The sequence below is a fragment of the Triturus cristatus genome, chromosome 4_2 (assembly GCF_964204655.1).
Source record: "Triturus cristatus chromosome 4_2, aTriCri1.1, whole genome shotgun sequence".
NCBI lineage: Eukaryota > Metazoa > Chordata > Amphibia > Caudata > Salamandridae > Triturus > Triturus cristatus.
In genome coordinates this window covers 45,691,215-45,714,612 of record NC_140586.1, presented here as the reverse complement: position 1 = coordinate 45,714,612, position 23,398 = coordinate 45,691,215, and the positions used below count along the sequence as shown (strand labels likewise).

General features: G+C 50.2%; 1 pseudogene; it reads right to left on the bottom strand.

Annotated features, from left to right (window-relative positions):
- Positions 1-20,123: 20,123 nt before the first annotated feature.
- LOC146832922 (large ribosomal subunit protein eL38-like) lies at positions 20,124-23,145 on the bottom strand (annotated as a pseudogene).
- Between the last annotated feature and the right edge of the window lie 253 nt (positions 23,146-23,398).

Here is a 23,398-nt window from a genome sequence, read left to right as displayed (position 1 = left end):
GACCGACACGGACCAGCGCCGTACGACCCGTGCAGTACGATGCAACGCGAGTGAATTACAACCGACACATACGGAATACAAGCTGTACAACCGAGCCGGAGGGAAAATAGTGATCCGGCCGGAAAACCAACGCGATTTTCACAGACCGACACGAACCTGGAATCAACCCGACCGACCCGTACCCGCGATGTACGATTAGCGCAGTACGATGCAATGCGTGTAAAACTAGACCGACTTGCACGGAGACCAAGCCGCACGACTGACACGCACAGACAACCCGGCACACAAGCAATAGAGACCGCCGCGAACGACGCGTACTAAACACAGAAGACAGGCAGCGTGAACGAGGCGGAGAAGCCCGCACGAGACAACAGCAGCGTCCGTTTACGTCACATGAACGTCTCCTTCATGCCTACAAAACACAAAGGAAAAAACACAAAAAAGGACCAAACAAGCAATGACTAAGCCAATAAATACCCTAAAAAAATTAATTGGACAAAGACACACCCACAACTCCAACTATATAAAGGACTACAATCACTACCATCTTCCCTTGCAAACAGGAGACACAGCCAGCAGCAAACACCAGTACACAGCAACCACAGCCACACTCACAACTCACCCATCACACAACTCATACACCATCAGCACCTCATACAAAAGCACACACACATACACACAGCAAAACCAACACCAACCCAACATCACTTGCACCCTCACACACACACCCCCCACCACCACCACTCATCACCATGCCTCCAAAGAAGAATCCAAAGTTCACAGATAGTGAGTTAGAAGTGCTGGTAGACGAGATCATCAGAGCCACATTTGTTTGGTACATTGGTTCAAAGGACCCCCATCTCACAGAAAACCAAGATGTGGGCGAGGATTGTGGACAAGGTGAACGCACAAGCACCAACGTTGCACACAAAGGACGATATCCAGAACCGGTCGTATGACTCATCGAGAAAGATCACGCCTTGAGTAAGCGCACCGGCGGTGGCCCTCCTGCCAAACCAGTCTACTTCAGGACCTGGAAGGGGAAGGTGCGGGACATCCTACCACCAGAGAGCGTCCATGGCCTAACAGACATCCCAGAGACTGGTGAGTACACAAACAACATACCCAAGATTGTGTGGCAAGGGGACAGTGAAACCATGCACCCCAAGCAAAGCTACACTAACCAATAGATAATCAACCCAAGATGTGTATGCCAGTCACACAAACACAATACCTGCCATCTCATAGTGACTGGGGACTGTGTCATGACATGCACCAACCTACAAACAAATAGAGCAAGCCAGTGGCACTAAGCCAAATACACCCAGCCAGACAGTTTGCCACCACAAACACACCACCTCACAGTGCAGCTGACTGTCAGGAAGGAATAGTGGGGATGCAGGTGAAGTGAGTGTAGACAAAAGCATGATGGGGCCTGTAGTCACAGATAATACTCCCCCTCCTGATTGGCCCATCAAGACCCCTCTGAAACATGCCCACATCACAGGGAGTGGAAAATGACTGACAAGATGGCTGACACTGGCTCCTGCTGTGGGGAGCACAAGGCCCTGCTAGGGCTTGTGTGCAAATCAGAAGCAGGACACCACTGACTGACATCCTGAAAGACAACTTGCACGCCCTACAATGGAAGCACATTTCATGATGGGAAGGAGGACTGACAGCCCTGACCATACTAATCAGCATGGGGAGACACCCCCCAACACAAACTCTACACAACTCAACGGGTACAATGCATTGACACACACCTCATTGAAATATCAGCAAAAGATACCCCATACTGGGTGCTGCTGTATGAAGCACAGGGGCTCACTTGGAACTCGTAGCCAAACAAACACCAGGATTTCACAGTCAGCCATCTTGCCATTGATGTCACACCCTGTTAGAAATGGGATTTCTGGTTGGCTAGGGCTTGCGCCAAAGCCAGGCAGAAACCACCACTCTAGTCAGGGCTGGGGAGTTACACACCAAAGATAACCCCTGCTCACCCCCTTGGTAGCTTGGCACGAGCAGTCAGGCTTATCCAGGAGGCAATGTGTAAAGCATTTGCGCGCGCACCCAGCAACAACACCCAAGGCCCACCACAAAAGATACTCCACACAAGGTATTATATAAAAATAGCCTTTGTATTATACCAAACACATTAGATAAAAAATACACACTTTAGACTGTGCCAACTGGCACGGGCAGAATTTACAGGGGATATGTACAAGACAGGGCCACCTGGACCACTGTCAGGAATCAGCACTTTTAGAACTAGCACTTAGAATATCACTTAGAACATAGAATGTAAATCACTGTAGCACACAACCAGTAACTACTGGTAAATGTTAAGTACCACCTACGCAACCCTAACCACCTTAGGAGAATATTGCGCAGGGAACCAGGACCTCACTAGCACCACCTGTACTAGGAGAAAAACAACCACCTAAGTATCACAATACCTGTAGGGGTATAAGCACATTACACATGATGCATCACAACACATTCAGAGGTGTAGGGAAGGAAAACACATGATGCATAACATACATTCAGTCGTGTAAAAACAAGGCACATGACGCATAAAAACACATTCAGAGGTGCAGGAAAACACAATTGCGCCAAACTCACATAAGTCACCACCTGTGACTGTCCATAGGCCAACTGGCCTTGTTGGGGCTAGGACGCCCTGTGTCCCAGTGTCAGGGGCCTAAACGGAGCAGCTGCCCACGAAGTGCTGGGCAGCTGTAGAACAATGATGGGGCCAACGCTGGACCCTTGCAGGCTCTGGCCAACTGACTGTCCCCTGAGCCCCTCTGGGCTCTAAACAAAGGACTGGCCCCTTGGAGCCTCGCTGGGCTCAAACAACAAGAAATGCCCCCTGGAGCCTCCGTGGTTCTGAACAATACTGCGCCCACGTTGGAGCCTCTCGGGGCTCGAGAACACTGCCCCCTTCGGTGGAGTCCCACTCGGAGGACTCCTTAGCCACAATCAGGGCCCCTTCGTTGGAGCCTCTCGGGGGCTCAAGAACACTTCCCCCGATGTTGGAGCCTCGTGGGCTCAAGGAAATAGACCGGTTTGGGACCGGCACCCACAACACATGCACGGAGTCCCCCAGCCCTTCACACTTACTGGGCTGCTCTCTGGGGACTCCTGCGTCGTCTCCGCGTTTGCCTTCAGTCTCCTCCTTCGTCACCGGAGCGCGGGGTAGGCTCCCGTCTGCTTCCGGGTTGAGGCCCCGCCCACGTCCCAGTAAGAGCTGCCTGACTTCCTGTCAGCCGGGCCGCGGCGGTGATTCTACGGCAGTAAGAGGGGTAGGCTCCCTCGTGATAAGAAATATACGGCGGGGTGGGCACCGGCCGTGAGATAAAAACAAATAAGCGGGGTGGGCACCCGCCAACGAGCACCAAAATGCGGGGTGGGCACCCGCCACGAAACACGGCAACAGCGGGGGAATCCCTACGTCGGGGTTCCCTCGTGAGGATCGCAGCCCAGCGCTGCTGGCCACAAATGAAGGCGCTCCGCAGCAAATAGGTGTAGCGCTTCCCAGGCACTTGAAAGCAGGTAAAGGTGAAGTCTTCAGATGCAGGGGGGGCAAAGACTGGGCCCAGGGGCCAGCTCACAGGGCCCTCCAGCAGGGAGGCAGTCACCAGTGGCGGTCTCTCCCGGCGCCCAGCAGCAGCAGGCTCCCCCTCAAATTAGGATCAGCAAGAGAACATTTTACTTGGGGTCACAGCCCCATTTTATACACAGGTTTACCTTTGTTTCAAGGTGCAGGGGAGGGGCGAACCAGTTACAACTGGTTCCTGAGCACTTTGTTTTGCTCAGCCCCTCTCCCTATTCAGAGAGCAGGCCAGGGTCATCAGTCGCACCACAGGGGGCGGAGCCAGCATTGTGTGGGGAAAGCCCAGCCCTATTCAGGTCCTAGGTGTACACCTCCCACCCATCTGGCTGCTGATCTCCCCATTCACCACTGGGTGACTCATCCTGACTGGGGATTCCCTAGCCCATCACATGACCTCAGCCAGCCAATCACGCGCCAGGCAGTCACTGCACATTTATGCCAGCGTCTAGAAGTGGCACGTCCATACTAGCTACATGGACACCGCACACATAATCGCGCAGCATTTCATCACACGAGTCCGCACATACCAAACTCGCACCTGTACTCCCCACGCATCAGGAACTACCAGGGACACATACATTCCCCCATGAATTCCTATGGGAGGGCAGGCCAGTCTAACTAAACCATACCCAGAGCGCACGCGCTTTCCACTGGGACACAGTGTGAAAGCGCCTAGAGGCCTAAAACCACTAGTCCTCCATAGGGAAAAAGCTAATATACTCGCAAAAAGTTTAGGGGTGAACCTGCCAGAAGGGCCAAGTCCAACACACACCCTCACAGGGAAGCAGAGTCAAGAGGGAGGAAGCATGGGCATGCTGGGAAGGGAGGTGTAGCCAAGAGTATGATGGGACTCGCAGTTACACACAACCTACACCCATCCACATGGCCCTGCAAGATCAACCTGAACCATACTCGCCTCACAGGGAGTGGGAAGGGACTGACAAGATGTCTGATACTGGGCTCTGTTGTGGGGAGCACAAGGCCATGCTGGGACTGGTAGCCAAACAAACACCAGGATTTCACAGTCAGCCATCTTGCCATTGATGTCACACCCCCTCACAGGGAAGCAGAGTCAAGAGGGAGGAAGCATGGGCATGCTGGGAAGGGGTGTGTAGCCAAGAGTATGATGGGAGTTGCAGTCACAGACAACCTACACCCTCCCACATGGCCCAGCAAGATCAAACTGAAACATACTCGCCTCACAGGGAGTGGGAAGGGACTGACAAGATGTCTGACACTGGGCTCTGTTGTGGGGAGCACAAGGCCATGCTGGGAAATGGCCAACAACAATATCAAACTCTGTCCGTGACAAGCTGGGAAAAAGCAGTGTACAGGCAGGCATCTGTTTGAAAAGTAGAAAATGTCATGTTTGTGAACCAACGATGCATGTAGAAACATAAATCACATTGTGTGTCTCTTCCAAACACAGGTCGTGCTGGGCACCCAGCGCCAAATGACGAGGATACCCAGTCCCAGACTCTGGTGGACACTGAGCTCTCTGGTCTGACTCTCTCACTGTCCTCTTCGGATGACGACGACCAACCTGGCCCCTCTGGTGTGAGCCATCATGCAGCACCAGCAGCAGCAACATCTGCCCCCCCTGTACCCACGCCTCCAGCATCTGGACACCGACAGGGCACCCCCGCCAACACGGACAGACCAAGGCCAATCAATGCCCACAGCACAGGGACACAGGACCCCCCGGAAACTACAGCCAACACCACCAACAACACCACCCAAGGGGTCCCAGTGTCACCTGTGCGTACTGCCGCTGGTCCTGCCCGTGTGGAGAGGGGTGCTGGGAGGGGTGGGAGGCACAGGCCACGCCTTGCAGAGGGGTAGGGACTGCATGATGACCCCCAACTGGCACGCATCTTAGATGCGCACCAGGATAGCACGGGAGGATTTGGCCAGGTAGTGGGGATCCTCAAGGACATGCAACACGAGCAGGTCGCCCACCATGCCCGCATGGAGGCAAAGTGGGATGCCCTAACTGCGGTGCATCGGGACATACTACAATGCCTCCGCTAGATCAACACCAACCTGTCCACACCCCCCTGTGTGCCCACAACATCTGTTGCAACACCATCTGCCAGCGCCACAGGGAGGGAGGACTCTGGCGGAGAGTCCCCTGCACCGCAGAGTCCTGCACATTAGGATCCCCCCCACCCGGAAGAAGAGGCAGATGGACATGTGAGAGGCAGATGTCCCAGCACATCCCCCAGGGCCTCCAAACCTGTTCTGGACAATGTTCTTTGTGCGCAACCCGTTCACCTTGTCCAATCGCACACAACTCGCCCACATTACATGGAGGGTTCATGTTGGGCCAATGTAGCAGACAAATGTGGACTTTACTCTGGACATGTCATCTACCAGCACTTCCAACTCCAATGTGAACTTTGGATTCCCAAACCACTGTACAGCACCCACCATCCTGTGCACTTCAATCACACATGTTTGTAAATAAACTCACCAGTACACCATACTTGCCTCTGTTGTGATTCCAACTTGTCATGTTCAGGGCGAAGTCGATCTGCTACACAACACAGTGCATGCCAAATACTGCAACAATGTGACCAACGTAAGGTGAGTCATGGGGATGTGACACATGTGAGGGAGACACACCACTATGGCAACACAAAACATACTCACCATGGCCATGTTACTCATCACACACAATTATGTTGACCTGAAACACATTGACATGCACAGACACAACACCAACACCAGTCAGTGGTAACAAGTCAAAATACAAATAATGGTTTGACAACCAGAGGGTCTGAGGGAAAATATTTATGAAGACCACACAGGGTTTGTTCCCCCAAGAAATACTGAATCAACAACCAAGTGAAACCCTGGGGTCTAATCTGAAGTTTACAAAATGTAAAAAACTACTATATCATTGCTGGATCAAAAGATCCCAAATACACAAGTGAAACACCGCCTAGGAACAACAGTGGGCATATCCCTTTAAAGGACGAAATCCCTCACTCACCAGAGGTGACATGCTTCATCATTGGGATTCTCCATCCCAGAGGAAACCCCTAGTTCCTCTGGGGGCTACAACTCCCTCTCTATGAGGGAGGAGCTCCAGGATGTTTTGTTGTTCAAGTAAGTGGGATGTACTAAATCCACAACGGCGAGCTAGTGGTATAAGTGAGGGCGCAGCGCAGAAAAAAATATTTTTGTTATTTATGATTATGTGATATTAAGTGCAAGTGGAAGTAAAAATAGCTCAAGAGCGTCAGAGCACCGCTTTGTTCATAATGCGTCCTTGGCTAGAATAAAAAAGATAGTGCACCAGCAGTCAACAATTTTTTTAGACCGTGGTGATAGTGATAATTGTCAACATGTTTCAGCCTTAAAGCCTACAAATATGGCACGGCTTTCGCCAGGACTCGAAACAGCTGCTGCGTACAAGAAAACCAGAAAAAGGATACTCTGGGTCCAATTTCTTAAGTCAAGTGCATCATAAGTAAAGACCACCTGAAAAAAACCAAAGGCCACCAGTTTGATAATAAGCGGTGTTTCACACACAAAAGCAAGGTTAAATCAATTCATTAATGACAGAAGGCTGTCAAAAAAAGGGGGGGACTTACCCGTGAATACTGGGTTAGTCAACCAACCTCTCACTGGCAACTGCTCAGGAAAAGTGCACCGCTCTATGAAAAAGTAAGGTGATCACTGTTATAATAACAATCAGATCTCTATCCTGAAGCACTTTGGCAGTTTGCTTAACTTAGTGTCTTTTACCTTGAGTCCCTGTCGTTACATTATGTTATCCCTACTCCTTAGATAGACTCTCCGGTAGGGTTAAGTTGTTCACACCCCTTCAGGATAGAGATCTGATTGTTATGTTATGTTGTGCTGTAGGGTATGTCCGGCCAGGTAGCAGATGTGGCGCCAACTGCTCCGCCAATTCCTCAATCAGTGGCCTGGTGAAGCAGTACCGTCTGATGCTGTCATGTTCCTGCATGGTTGCAAGGTCTGAGAACGGACGATGGACAGCTGGTGCCCTGCAGTACAGAGATGCACAAAGGAAGATTGTCAGTACATCCACCCATGTGGCCATGGCCACGATCACTATCACATGCTAGTTCATAACATTACACAATGTACTGAGGTGTGTGCTGTTGTGTATGGGCACATATGTCACCTACAAGACCACCACCTCACATCTCAATTCCACATGTCCACATGAGTGCCATGTAGTGCAATGGGCTAATCATCTGGCTGTGTCATCCAACCTATGTGCTGCTGCAATATTAAAAAAATGAGGACTCATGTCTCCCAGGCATCACAGATCATTGCCATGCAGAAACCCAGGGTTCCTGTATTGCCACATCAACACAGCAATGGACATGGCGTAGCACGTACACACCACAAGGCAAGCGTAAGTCCCACAGGTAGTGGCCACTGTTGTTCCTGCCGGCCCTACATGTACGTCTCTTAGACACACACCCTATCAAGGTTGATGCATATACCACATGGATGTGGAGACTGTCACCCATTGGTAACATGTGATCAGACACATCTGAGACACAACATGCACACAGACTGTGGGGGCACATCAGTATTGGGGCTACAGGTCTCATTGTGACGTACATGCTGTCACCCCCAGAACTCAGGGTGTATGTGACAGGTCTTAAACATATCCAACCTGACACTGTGGCCTTCACTCATGCCCATTACTGTCCAATTGCACATCACAGTGCTAATGTGCACAACACACAAAGGACTCTGCCCCCATGTACAAGATAACAGCCTGGGAGTGGCTGCACAAAGTGCCAGACAAAAAAACAGCTGTGGCCCCCTCAAACACCCAAGGAATGCAGCCTCACATCCCATGGGACACTGTGTGGCCAATGCTATAGTGTGGCAGATGTGTGCAGGTGTCCATGGCCAGTATATGTGTGTTGCATCCGTATAATAGTCACACTAATGAGGTCCGACACGTGTGACAATGTGTACGCATTGCACGGGTCATGACCGAGCCGTGCGTACGCCTTGTCATTGAATGCAATGGGGTCCGACGCGGGTGACAATGTGTACGCATTGCACGGGTCATGACCGTGCCGTGCGTACGCCTTGTCATTGAATGCAATGGGGTCCGACGCCGGTGACAATGCGTACGCATTGCACGGGTCATGACCGAGCCGTGCGTACGCCTTGTCATTGAATGCAATGGGGTCCGACGCGGGTGACAATGCGTACGCATTGCACGGGTCATGACCGAGCCGTGCGTACGCCTTGTCATTGAATACAATGGGGTCCGACGCGGGTGACAATGCGTAGGCATTGCACGGGTCATGACCGAGCCGTGCGTACGCCTTGTCATTGAATGCAATGAGGACCGACGCGGGTGACTATCATGTATACGCGTCGGACAGGCATGGTCCGAGACAGGCGTACGCCTTGACCATTGAATCGTATGGAGACGGGTGCCAGTGTATATTCAAAATACGCGTTGTACAGTCAGTTGAACGAGCCGGGCGCACCCATTGGCTCAGGAATGTCATGGAGATGGATGAGGAATTCAAAACTTGTACGAGTTGTGCACTGGAAATTCAGTTGGATGCCTACAACAATGTTGCAATTTCAAGTGTTCCATGAAGGTGAAGATTTGAACGATGCGGAATTCGTGTGCGAGTCGTACTTTTAAATGGATTGGCCAGATTCATAGGATGCAACCGTGTTGGACCTATCACTTGGGACACATGGCACAGAGTCTGCCTCTGCAGCACAGATATAAGGCTGGCTGGCCCCCTGGGAGCTCACTTGCCTGCACTACATGCTACTGGATCACATCCCTGCTACCACTGCTGCTGACTATGCATCCTCTGGCTCGTGCTATAGCACGTACACTGGAGAGGGCCCCAGCCTTCACTGAGGAGGAGAACCAGGCCCTGCTGGACTGGCTCCTTCCAGAGTACAGAAAGCTCTATGGGACACCAGGGGAGCAGGTGAGTGTGCTGTCCACTGCCTTCCTAATTATGCATTTTGTCTGACTAGCAGTACTAGCAGTGTGTACACCAGTGGCAAGCATTTTCACTGACTACTTTCATCCACCAAAGTGTGTAGGTACATGTAATGAATAGTTTTCCTGCTGCTAAAGTGCATTGTTGCAAGCTTTAACTATCTAGGCATTGTTAACATGTCAGACATGCATGTGAGTTTTCATTCCCCATGGTTGCACTACCTGTGTAATATATTTCCCTTTGTGATCATGACATGTATATCCAATTGTGTGCTGCACAAATGTGGGGCATGTGTGTTAAAGTACTTTTCACTTTGTCATCCTCACAGGTTGATGCCCACCAGAAGCAGGAGATCTTGCTGACCATCGCCCAGGCTGTTCGGTCTGTGGGGGTCTACAAGCACCGCAACTGCCAGAAGAGGTGGCAGGACCTTCGTGGATGGACCCGGAGGATAGCTAGAGTCCAGCTGAAGCTGTCCCCTCCACGCAGGAGGGGCGGACACCGGACCCTGACTCCCCACATGCTCCGGATACTGGCGGTGGTCTTCCCGGACCTGGATAGGCAGCTGAAGGCCAGACAGCAGCAGGAAGGGGGTCCATGCCTGATCTGTGTACTATGTCTGACATGCAAATATGAGTCTTTTGTCCGGATCACACTTCCACATTACGTAGGTCCTGTAGTCCCAAAATCAGGTCCCTCATCTGTGTGATGCACCCTCCTCATCTGTTCCACAGGTGTCGCCCCTACAGTCTGTTGCTTGTGTCACTAGGGCACTGTGTCCCTGCAGTCAGCTATGTTTCAGGTACCAGTCAGCATCAGTTCTCGTGACTCTGTTGTGTGTTTCATGGGTGGGTCAATTGTTTACACAATGCCTGAGATCTGACATGTGAACTGTGTGTGCCCTTGAGATGTGTACCAATTGCTGGTCTGACTCGCAACATGTTTCTGGGGTATTCAAATAAAACCATGCAGCAGGGGACTCCAATTTTTGGGCCTCAGGAGTATGTATATCAAGTATGTCACAATTGCTTAGCCACCTGACTACTGTCCGGGGCAAAACACTGTTTCACTTAGTCCTGCCCAGTCACACCCCCTCAAGGGCATTCAGAAACACTCTGTAATGCCACTCCTGTGTATGAAATTGCAGGTTGTGCTTAGTGACATGTGCCCTCAGGTGTCTGCCTCTGTGTCATTAGGGTGTGGCTTGTTGCTACGTACAACTGGGGTGCCCATGATTCAGAGGGTCAGCATGACATCTGCAATGTGACTGTGGGAGACAAGACCTGTGTGAAATATAGGTGTGTGATCACCTGACAGCGCACAATTGTGTATGGAACTGTGTCCCTCATGCAGCTGGGTTACATGCATGGCAGACTGTGATATGTTAATGTACATGGATTTGTGTTTGCTGAGACTCATATGAATGATTTGCATGATGTGGGGTCTTCTGGGTCCTGGATATGTTGTTTGCATGGGATGGGCAAGTGCGCCGGTCATCTGCAGAGTCAGATTTACCCCTGAGCTAGGATTGTGAGTCAGTGCATATTGTTGTTGTCTGGATGCCCTGCCCCTGTGACAGGAGACAGTGTTGACTGACTTTCAGGGCATCCCAGTGCCATGGCATTAAACTTGCTATGAGTGAGCCTGCGTTGTGTTCAAGTGTGCAACATGCACCCCATTGTGGCCTTGCCCATCAGGACATGTGTACATCATAGTGTGTGTTGCTGGCATGCATCCCAAGCATGTGAAATGAGTCTCTGCCCATCCCTTCATCCGGACACCTGTACTGAGTCAGTCGCAAGAGATGTGCTGTGTGTCTAGTGACATACTCCTACATGTTAACTTGCATGTACAACTAATGTGTGGGTGGTGCATGTTGGCACATTGGTGTGTTAGCATCCAACATGCAATGGACATATGTGTGAAAGTCAAGGAGGGATATGTGTGCCATGGTTGATGTTGAGAATGACATTTGTCTCATCCTAAACAGTGTTGGCACTTTGAGCTGTGTTCAGCTGATGATGCCAGGGCTTGCCCTGTGATGTGATGTACTCACTGTGGTGTGTGCAGTCGGTGCAGGTGACTGATGTTGTTCTCTTACTTCCTATTCCTATCCAGATACATCCACGGCCACAGGAGGGGACAGCTCCACGGACCAGGAGGAGCCACAGAGCCTTACAGGGACAGAAGGAGAGGAGTCGGGTGGACCCAGTGGCACAGAGGGCGAGTTGAGCCACACAGAGGAGTCGTCAGCAACATCCCCCCCAGGTGAAGGCCACAGCAGCTCTGAGGATGATTCCCCTGTGGAGGCGGGTGTCAGCAACCACCAAACCCCAGCTACTGAGGCTGTCTCCGCCACCACCACCACCACCACCACCTCCACCCCCCTCCCATCGGCTCCCATCCCAGAGGTCCCTGTGGGCTCCCGTGTTCGTGAGCATTTCTCCTTTGTGCCAGGCACCGCACCCCCTGCCCCTGTGTCCCCTGCTGCCCTGATTGAGGAGTCTGTGGACTTATTTCGACAGATCTATGTAGGGCAGACGTCGATGCTGAAGGTCCTCCATGCACACACAGGTCTGTTGACACAACTGGTGTCATTCATGGAGGGCATTTCCTCGGGCATGTCTGCCCTACAGAGGACCAACCAGTCCTTGGCCTCCTCCCTGACGGCAACAGTGTCCCTCTTCCAACAGTCCCACACCCCACCTACCCCTCCGCCACCCATGATTCCTAGCACCCCACCTGTCCCAAGCACAGAAACCCCCAAACCAGGGGACTGATTCCACACTCACAGGGGCTTATTTGCTGACACACACACAGTCATCCACAACCACTCCACAGTCCTCCGAGACCGCTCCCTCCCAGCTCCCTTCCCTTGTCTCACCTGCAACCCCATACCCCCAGAAGCTTTTCCTCTGTGACCTTGGCCTCTTCCCCACCAACCCTGCAGATCCTGATTACAAGGGGAGGAGGAAGTCCCCACACACAGAAGGGAGTGCCCCTCACACCCGGACACCCTCCCCCAGGCGCAGTCAGACCGAGACGCCCACCCGCAAGTCTCCCCGGCGCAAGAAGAGCAAGACCCCCCGCCAGCATGCAGCTCCAAGGCAAAGTCTCCGTCATCCATCCCCCAGGCCACCACTCCAGAGATTCCCCTGCCACTCCCTGCCCCGGGTTCCCCCACACACAGATACACCATCCCCAAAATACTAAGGCCATCCCCCCCAGCACTTGCTTCTCCACACCTGGTCAGACAGTTGGTGCCACCGATGTGGGGACCGTGTCCCCCCCCCTGCCCTGCTGACCTCACATGTCCCCCATTCCGCTCCCATGGATGTAGGCACTGCTTTGGAGTCCACGACCACCCCGTCTGACTTGGGCACTGCAGTAGTGAGCCAATCCACTCCATCTGACCTGCCCACTGGAGTTGTGCCGGCACCCACCCCATCTGACTTGTGCCCCACAGTTGTGACAGCACCCACCACTTGAGTCAGCTCCACTGCAGTTGCAAGTGTCTCGCCTGCATTCCCCACCTCTCCACTGCCTCCTTCTGCTGCACCCTGATCCTGTCCCTGCGGTGCCTGGTCTGCCCCCATGTATGCCCCTCCGAGGGGATGACCCCGGTCCTTAGCAGTGCAGGCAAGCAAGGTGTGACAGTTGTCACTTTAGTTCACTCCTTGGCATTTTGACATGGACTGGCCATTGGCCTTTTGGTTGCACAGACGTTTAGCATTTCATATACTGAATTTGTCACTCTAGTTCACTCCTTGCCATTTGGACATGGACTGGCCATTGGCCTTTTGTTGGAACAGACGTTTCACTTTTCATATGCTGAATAAAGCTTTTTACTTTGTCCCTGTGAACTTGATTTAGCTGTACATCATGTTGATGTTGTTTTACATGCCCTTGCACCTGTAATGCTTGGTTTACACTGTTGCATACTGATGTGTTGATGTGAGGTACTCCCTGTGGTCCATGAGATATGTATCCTATTCTGGTGGGTATCCATGTCATCCTTTGCAGCTACCTGGGTGTGTCTGGATCAACTATTTGTGTACATCTCTCTGTGAGCATTTCATTGGCATGGTCACATCTGTGGCTTGCACCCCTGCACATATGATGTGCTTCCAATTGTCCAAATTGTCACTTCCACATACTTCGTTCTCATCACTACAGGCCCTACAGGTGTGTGCATCATTGTAATGGGAGCAACTGGGTCCTCTGTGCAACTTGCTAGACATATGTTTTGGGTATGTGCAGCTGACTTAGGGGAGACTCCCATACCCAGGCTGTTGTGACCAGAGCCTTCATTGTGTGGTAACTGATGGCTGACTGACCAAGTGTTCTGCAGACATGAGTGGGACTTGCGGTGAATGTTTGGCACAGCTGGGCTCCCACAGGAGTTGTGTCCCCTCAAGTTAGTGTGTTGTCCAGTGACATGACCTGGGCCCATGGTGTGTGTTGTATGTGCATGTGTGTGTGTCCACAACCCTGTTCATACACAGACAGGGTTCCTTTGATATGTTCCTGTTGTTGATGCTTGCTGAGTGGTACTGGGTTCATCCCACTACTTTTTCAATGGGCTACCAGATGTGTGGGTGCATGACACACTACTGTTAATTGTTGTATCACCATTGTGATTTGTCAGTTCTTAGTGTTGATGATGTTGTCAACACAGATGGGACACAGTCAGGGTTCCTCAAGGCACTTGTTTGTTCGCAATATCATGTAGTTGTCCCTAGGTGTTAGTTTTCAGTGATTGAGACATTTGTATGTGTGTGTGACTGCTCCCACTTGTCGGGTTCACGGCAGCGATGCTGGCAGGTGTCAGCATGTGTGCCTTGTGTTCCTCCTTGGCATCTGCATAGTCCTGGGACTGTGGCAGGGATTCTGAAGGTTACATGACCTTTGAGGTCATGGCCATGTACCGCATACTGTGCAGTGTGTCTGCCATTCCCCAGGATTGTAAACTGTACTTGTGTGATGTGTGTGTGCACCTTAGTTCCTGGAAACATTCCTGTGTTTGTCATGGGTGCATGTGCAATGTCACCTGTCCATGTGGACTTCACAGATACACATTGTTGCAGTTCAGGTGTGTGGTGTTGAGTTGCTGAGTGATTTGTGTTTGTGTATGTGTGATGTACGCTTGTGGCACAGGACACATGTCTGGGTTTCCCAGTTTGTACAACATCTGCCTTTGTCATCACAGTGGAGGAGTTATACATGCTTGTGTCACCCCACTGTCTGTTCCCTGGGGGTAGTGGTGTTGTGTGTCAGTCTCTTGCTGTGTTAGTTGGTGTTCATTCCAGCTTGTGTCACATGTGTCTGTTGTGCTTTCTCTCATCTCCCAACGCCTGATTGCCCACTGAGGGTGTCCCAATGATGGTTTACTTTTGTATGGCACTGTGTCCACATCTATGTCACTGTGGTTCAACCCCCCTCATGTGTTGTGTAGTTGCCTGGGGATACTGAGACACACACACACACACATATGTTGTGTCAGATGTGTAGTGTGAGGTTGCCTGTTTGTGATTGTGCATCTGCATCAGTGCATTGGTATTGCTGTCGTGGGCCATTGTCTGGATGCCGTTTCTGTGATTTTGCCTGCTGTCCCTGTGAGTCATATCACATCATTGTGCACATTCATCCTGGTTGTTAGGTACCATTGCTGGCATGAAATGGGAGTTTCTGAGCTGACACCTACAGTCTACACAGGTTGTTTTGGTTAGTGTGTCTATTTTCGAGATGTGTGTATGCTTTGTGATGGTCACTTCTGCTCTTGTGTCATTGTACACTGTACGCATTGTCAGCCCCCGTGTGTGGTGCCTGTCTGCAGATGGCCGAGAGTATGTTATGTTTTCACAGCACTGTTAGCCTCACCACATCTCTGTGGGAATGGGACACAAACACTACTTCACCCCAGAAGTGTTTAATGTGTTGGGAGCAGGGTTCATACATGCTGTATGTTATTTTCAGCTTTGACCATGATGACACTTACCTTTTGGTCACTGTGATGAGGGGGGGGGGGTTAGACCCCATCACCACAATGCTCAACATCTGCTGCAGTTTTGAAGCCCACGCTTAACTTTTGTTCTACACAGTGAGGGGGTGTTCTTTTTTCATTGGCACAGTGCTATGGTGATGCTTGCCTTGTGTATGTCACACTCACGTGCTGGTCACACATGTGCTGTTACTTACATTGTATGCTCGTAGCCATAATCACTGTTGTGGGCATTTGTCACAGACTACACACTGTTGACATGATGTCATGGGGGATGCATTTTGCAGACATACCTGATGTTTGCGTATGCTGGATGTGTTGCGCATCACCCATACTATGGGTGTGTGTGGCAGGGCTGATGGGCAACAGGTCCCCTGTGAGTGGGGGTCTCAGGGGGGATGGGCAACATAAGCCCTGTGAGTGGGGGTGGCAGGGGTGATGGGCAACATAAGCACTAGGGGTGTGGGTGGCAGGGGTGATGGGCAACATAGTCCCTATGGGTGGGGGTGGCAGGGGTGATGGGCAACAGGTCCCCTGTGAGTGGGTGTGGCAGGGGTGATGGGCAACATAAGCCCTGTGAGTGGGGGTGGCAGGGGTGATGGGCAACATAAGCCCTGTGAGTGGGGGTGGCAGGGGTGATGGGTAACATAAGCACTAGGGGTGTGGTTGGCAGGGGTGATGGGCAACATAGTCCCTATGGGTGGGGGTGGCAGGGGTGATGGGCAACAGGTCCCCTGTGAGTGGGGGTGGCAGGGGTGATGGGCAACATAGTCCCTATGGGTGGGGGTGGCAGGGGTGATGGGCAACATAAGCACTAGGGGTGGCAGTGGTGATTAGCAACAGGTCCCCTGTGAGTGGGGGTGGCAGGGATGATGGGCAACATAGTCCCTATGGGTGGGGGTGGCAGGGGTGATGGGCAACATGTCCCCTGTGAGTGGGGGTGGCAGGGGTGATGGGCAACATAGTCCCTATGGGTGGGGGTGGCAGGGGTGATGGGCAACATAAGCCCTGTGAGTGGGGGTGGCAGGGGGGATGGGCAACATAAGCACTAGGGGTGGGGGTGGCAGTGGCGATGAGCAACAGGACCCCTGTGAGTGGGGGTCGCAGGGGTGATGGGCAACATAAGCCCTCTGAGTGGGGGTCTCAGGGGGGATGGGCAACATAAGCCCTGTGAGTGGGGGTGGCAGGGGTGATGGGCAACATAGTCCCTATGGGTTGGGGTGGTAGGGGTGATGAGCAACATAAGCCCTGTGAGTGGGGGTGGCAGGGGTGATGAGCAACATAAGCCCTGTGAGTGAGGGTGGCAGGGGTGATGGGCAACATAGTCCCTATGGGTGGGGGTGGCAGGGGTGATGGGCAACAGGTCCCCTGTGAGTGGGGGTGGCAAGGGTGATGGGCAACAAGCCCCCTATGGGTGGAGGTGTTAGTGATGCTGGCCATGCAACCCCTATGGTGGGCTGTTGTTAGTGGCCATGATGTGGATCCCCTGTGTGTGTGTGTGCGCCATTTTGCGGGTACGTGTTGTTTGTTTATGTGGTAGGTGTCTGACTTACCACCTGCGCCGTCGGCGTCGGTCCCTGAGCCGGTCATAGATGTAGAGTACCGGTATGACCTGCGCGATGGGATTCATGATGTGTTCGTGTCATACACGCTGCTTGTTGCTCCATCTCGTACCCGCTGCAAGCTGGTCCGACTTGTAACCGTGTATTGATTTGTGGCGCGAATCGTAGCTGATATGCTTGTTTTCCGGATGCTGTGACGTGCCGTACGTGTAAATTGATACTTGTATAGCGCACTACTCACCCGCAAGGATCTCAAGGCGCTTGTACGAATACCGCTGTGGAACCCATCCTGGCTTTCCCTGTGAGGCACCCACTCCTGGGCACCCCCAAGGTGGAGGCCAGGCATCCTTAGCGTTGTGGAGGCCGTTGTGGAGATTAAGCAAGCTATTGCCCAGAGTTGCAGAGTGGGACTCCATGATTGGAATGGCACCGAGGCGAAAATTATCAGGTCCATGGAATTTTTGAGCCCAAGACCCACCGAGGCGGGGAATTGAACCCTGGTCCCAGGCTAGACCTCTGCATCAGGGTCTGCCGCTCTAATCATTGAGCCACACGTGACGACCCGTCCGGCGCTTAGCAAGTACGCATCGTACTTGTCATGCCGGAAACTGCTATGGATACTGCTTCCGGGCGACTCGGTTCCTCTTTGGGAGTTATGGCTCGGACGGAGAATGGGGCTTGATTCACAGCCTACGTGTCGGTCATGTTTTTGGCAGTTAAGCGTATCGTACTTACTCTATAGGACGGACCGGCTCCGGGTACGTGTCGGTCGCACGGTAAGGCTACGGACAGCTGTCTGACCGGGTATCGGAATCGGCCCCTATATGTGTTCTTTTTATATGTTTAATATATTTAATCATATATTTTTTAAATATTGTTTATTTGATTTTGAGATTATTTAATTGTTTTCAATTGTTTAAATGTTTTTAGTAATTTTTGTTTCTCTGCTATCCAACACTTTCCCTACTGTTGCACTCACTGAAGTGGGAATAGTAATTTTTACCCCTCCGCTATCCAGCACTTTCCCTACTGTTGCAGTCATTGGAGTGGGAATAGTAATTTTTACCCCTCCGCTATCCAGCACTTTCCCTACTGTTGCAGTCATTGGAGTGGGAATAGTAATCTCCCCCCCCCCCCCCCCATCTTTCATTTTCCCTACTGTTGCACTCACTGGAGTGGGAATAGTCATTTTTACCCCTCTGCTATCCAATTCTTTCCCTACTGTTGAACTCACTGGAGTGGGAATGGTAATTGTTAACCCTCCACTATTCAATACTTTCCCTACTCTTGCACTCACTGGAGTGGGAATAGTAATTTTTATCCTTCCGCTATCTAGCACTTTCCCTACTGTTGCACTCACTGGAGTGGGAATACTAATTTTACCCCTCTGCTATCCCACACTTTCCCTACTGTTGCACTCACTAGAGTGGGAATAGTAATGTTTACCCCTCCACTATCCAACACTTTCCCTACTGTTGAGCTCTTTGTAGTGGGAATAGTAATTTTTACCCCTTCGCTATCCAGCACTTTCCCCACTGTTGCAATCCCTGGGGTGGAAATAGTAAATTTTACCCCTCCGCTATCTAACACTTTCCCTACTGGTGCACTCTTTGGAGTGGGAATAGTAATGTTTACACCTTCGCTATCCAGCACTTTCCCTACTGTTGCAATCCCTGGAGTGGCAATAGTTTTTTACCCCTCCACTATTTAACACTTTCCCTACTGGTGCACTCTTTGGAGTGGGAATCGTAATTTTTTCCACTCCGCTATCCAACACTTTCATTGGAGTGGAAATAGTAATTTTTAACCCTCCCCTATCCAACATTTTCCCTACTGTTGCACTCATTGGAGTGGGAATAGTAAGTTTTTACCCCTCCGCTATCCAACACTTTCCCTACTGTTGCACTCACTTGAGTTGGAATAGTAAATTTAATTGTTTCGCTATCCAACATTTTCCCCTACTGTTGTATTTATTGTATTGCGAAATGGACGTTTTAATTTTGTTTTAATAGTTGAAAGTTTTAATTAATTATAGAATCTTTTTAAAAATTTTAAATTATTGATATATGTATATATTCTATTTTTATATAGTTTAAAAGTTTAAAAATAAAATAAAGATAATAGTTAATAAATTATTTCAAAGTAAATATATGTATGTGTATAATTTATTATGTTTGTGTGTTTATTTTTTTAAATTAAGTTTATTTTTATATATAGTTAAAATATATATTAAATGATAATATTAATATGTTATATATCTAATATATATTATTTTATTTATATTTCTAAATCAATATTTTTTACATCTATATTTTTAACTTCAATATTTTTGATTCAATATTTTTGTACTTACCTGTTTAAGTATAAGGAGTCAATATCTTTGCATTCTATATATTTTTTTTAGATATTTTTTACATCAATGTTTTAGCATCGATATTCTATCAGTAAACTATTTTTGCCCATTGAATGGCCGAAAAAGCAAAGTCCCAGAATAATCCAGAAACTAGTTGGGCAAACCAGAAGCAACCACCTTCTGCACTCATATTTAAATGGGAGTAAGTGCTACAACAGGTACAAAAATGATTTGCGCCCTTTGTTCATGATAACTCATGGGACTAAATGATCATGCCATTGCATCCAAATAAAGTGGAAAAGTATCATGTGCCACTTGAAATGTGTCCGATAATAGCAAAAAGGGAGAAAGGGACTACAAGGTATTACATTGCTGCATTCAAAGTTGGAAAACAGTGTCAGAAGTTACATTGGGAAAATGAAAGGGGAAAACAAGCATTGGCAATGCCAGTAGGTTTGGCTTTAAGTAAATGTTGTATGGTATTGTGAAGCCTTAAAAGTATATAGCATGGGAATGGATGTGTATTTGTGTGGCAGCAAAGAGCCTTTTTTTTGTTTTGAGAATTATGTGGTTTATTTTTACAATTGGACTTCTTTACAAGTCCAGTTTACTGCAGCTCCTTCACTGCCAAACCGGGAGGCAGGGACTGCTTCAGCTTCTCTGCCTTTTTCTTGTCTGGGATGAGCAGTGTGTACAAGTGTGAGAAAGTGTCCTCTTTCTACATGGTTGCCCCCACTTTTTGCTGAACAGCTCATTTGCTTTGACTGAGTGTGCCCTGGGCTACTGCCAATCAGGTGCCCAGGGCCTATGTTCTTTCCCTAAAACTGCATTGAAGATCAAACCCAATTGGCACTCTTTGGCCACAGGTCAGTCCCTGGTAAATGGTACCACAGGTACCCAGGGCACTGTGACCAGGGAAGGCCTCTAACGTTGCAGCACTTATTGTGCCACCCTTATAGGCCCTGTACCTTTACACTCACACACTGCCTTTGCAGGCTGCGTGTTTTGGTGCAGAACAAAGTGAAGAGTCGACATGGCACACATCCCTGTGTGCCACGCCTACAACCCACTGCCCTGACATAGATCAGTCACCCCTCTAGCTGGGTGCACTATACTAGTGGTGAGGGTCCAGGTGCATGAGCCCTGTACCCCTACAGTGACTAAGTCAATTCTTAGACATTGTAAGTGCAGTGCTGCCATTAAGAGTATATGGTGCTGGGAGTTTGTCATTACGAACTCCACAATACCATAATGGCTGCACTGAAAACTGAGAAGTTTGGTATCAAACTTCTCAGCACATTAAACCCACACTGACACCAGTGTATGATTTAATGAAAAATGCACACAGAGGGCATCTTAGAGATGCCCCCTGAAAAACGACCTACAACTAGTGTCCAGGCTGAGTGGCTGCTTTCAGCTACCATCACCAGACATGATTCTGGACCCCTGGGTCGAGAACCTGCTGCTCTCGGGGGCCTGAAACAATGCACATCCTGGGACGAGGTACCAAGCTCCTCCCCCAGGATGGGCAGGGTCCACGAAGGGAAAGCTTCAAAGGCTTGCCACCTTTGTGAGCTTCCCCAGGCCTTTTGCTGCTCCCAGCAACTGGTCCCCACTGGTTCTGACCCCCACTTTGGGTGGGAGGACCGGGGGGAAAACCAAGTGAGGAAGGGAGGTGTGCCCGCCTTTACCTACCCCACCCCTTCATCTGGGGGAGGCGAGGTGAAGCACAACTCTCAGTCCATGCCATCATGCAGATGGGGGGACCCAGCCAACCAGAGTGAGGCATATACCCCCTCCCACTGGAGGGTGGCATAATAGGGGGCGTACCCACCCCAGGGAAGGGACCCATTAGTCCCAACCTTTCAACTACCTGTAACGCCCTTAAATCTAGTATTTAGGGGCACCCCTGAACCTTGCTTCCTCAGACAAGAACCCAGAAAAAGAAAAAGGACAGCACCGCTGTGCCGAAGCTAAGAAGAGGAGGACGCCCACTGACTTGGCCCCAGCCCAACCGGCCTGTCCCCACCTCGAACCTGCAGAAGTGGTGTCCTTCAGCCAGCAGCCTCAAGAACCCCAAGGATCTGTCCTGCCTTCAAAAGAAAAGACTCTGTCTCCCATGAACACCGGATTTGTTCACCAACAGACTCCAGGTCTGGCAAAGTCCGCGAGTCTGCACCACTCTGCACCCGACGCCCACGGCCCGAGTTCGAGTGACCCAACACCACGAGGAGGTCTCCCCGGCAATCGTGACCCGAGATCCGGTGGCCCCTGACCTGCCTCAAGCCTCCAGCCTACACCTGCAGCCTCAAACTGGAAGCGCCCCCAACGGCAACCAGGAGCTGGTAAGAAGATCTGACCCTAAAAGGTACCCCTGCACCCGATGCCCCACGGCCTTGGGTGGTCCAACCGATGGTGCTTAACCAACCCCCAGCATCCCAACTTACCTCTCCAAGTGGAGGTCACACCCAGAAGACCTTCGTCCCAAGCCTACAGTGTGTTTGCACACCGGAGACTCCCCATTGAAAGCCACAGGGCGCCCGCACGTCAAAACAGCACTCTGCACCTGGCCGCCCCAGTGCCGCTGAGGATGCACCTTCTGTGCTGGCTTGAACCCCCATTTACCCAGAGCTTAAGTCCAGGAGCTTTGCTCACACAAGCCAGTGGCCTGCTTGTCAGCAGCCACCAAGCAGAGGCTCCCTAGCCCCCATTGGATAACATTTGGCCTCAGCACTCTGCACCCGACCGCCCTAGTGCCGCTGAGGTTGTAACAAGAGTGCATTCTTGACCCTTGGGGACACCTGAGTCTACCCCCAGAATACCAACTCCCACAACTGAATACTTACCTTTGAACCAATAACCCTATTTTCCTCCATAAGATAACAGTGACTTTTTTTTCTGTGAAAAGTTTTTAAGTGTGGAGTTGGAAAATCTAAGAAACCCTTTAAAACTGTAACTAAATAAAAACTCTTTTACTACCCTATTTACAGGAAACGTCCCAGTGAAGTATCCAGGTATACTGCACTGTGTAAGAAAAATAATCTGTAAAGAAATCTACTTGACATTCTACTAAAAAGCCAATACAAAGTATATGTACAGTATATCAAAAGCATTGCATTACTAGTAGCTCTATTGTAACCAAATCAAAGTGCATATACAATTGCAATTCAAACTGTTTACAAACTGCACTACTAAAGTATTTATTGCTTACCTGTGCCAGGCTTGCTTGGTTCTAGAAAATAAAATAACTAAAAGAATATTTTTATACAAAACCAATTAGTCTGAAGTTCAGTCTTTGAGTGTGCGATAACATTTGCTAATAGAGTGTGTACAATAAATGCTTCGCACTACCCTCTGATACATCCTTACTGCTCGACCACACCACCACAAATAGAGAGTAAGGTGCTATCTACTTTTACCTCTGCCTAACTTTGGGGTTCCACTGGACTCTGTACACGCTATACCTCACTTTGGTATAGTATATACAGAGCCAGCATCCTACAACAAGTACTTGTTGCAGCGCACCTTGAACTTCACATTGTATTTGTTCTTCTTGATTTTCACTGAATTAGCGTTTTTCTCCTGGCTGTCAGCAGGAAGTCTTTGATCTCTTCGATTTTGCATGGCATGGCTGGAGGTTAGTGCTGACTGGGACCATACCTGCCAGCGACCCAGAGAGGGAAAAAAAAGAACTGTAGAATAACGTTGGTGTAGATTAAATGGCCAGGTGACGGTTGCACGATCAAGCCAGACATTAAAATGCATGTAGGTTAATGACTGCCCTCTTCCCATCTGTGCTGCTGCCAGAGAAAATATCATACATTATCTAGTTATCTAAGACACTTTGATAGTTTTCAATGTCATGTGTGTGCACCTGAAAAT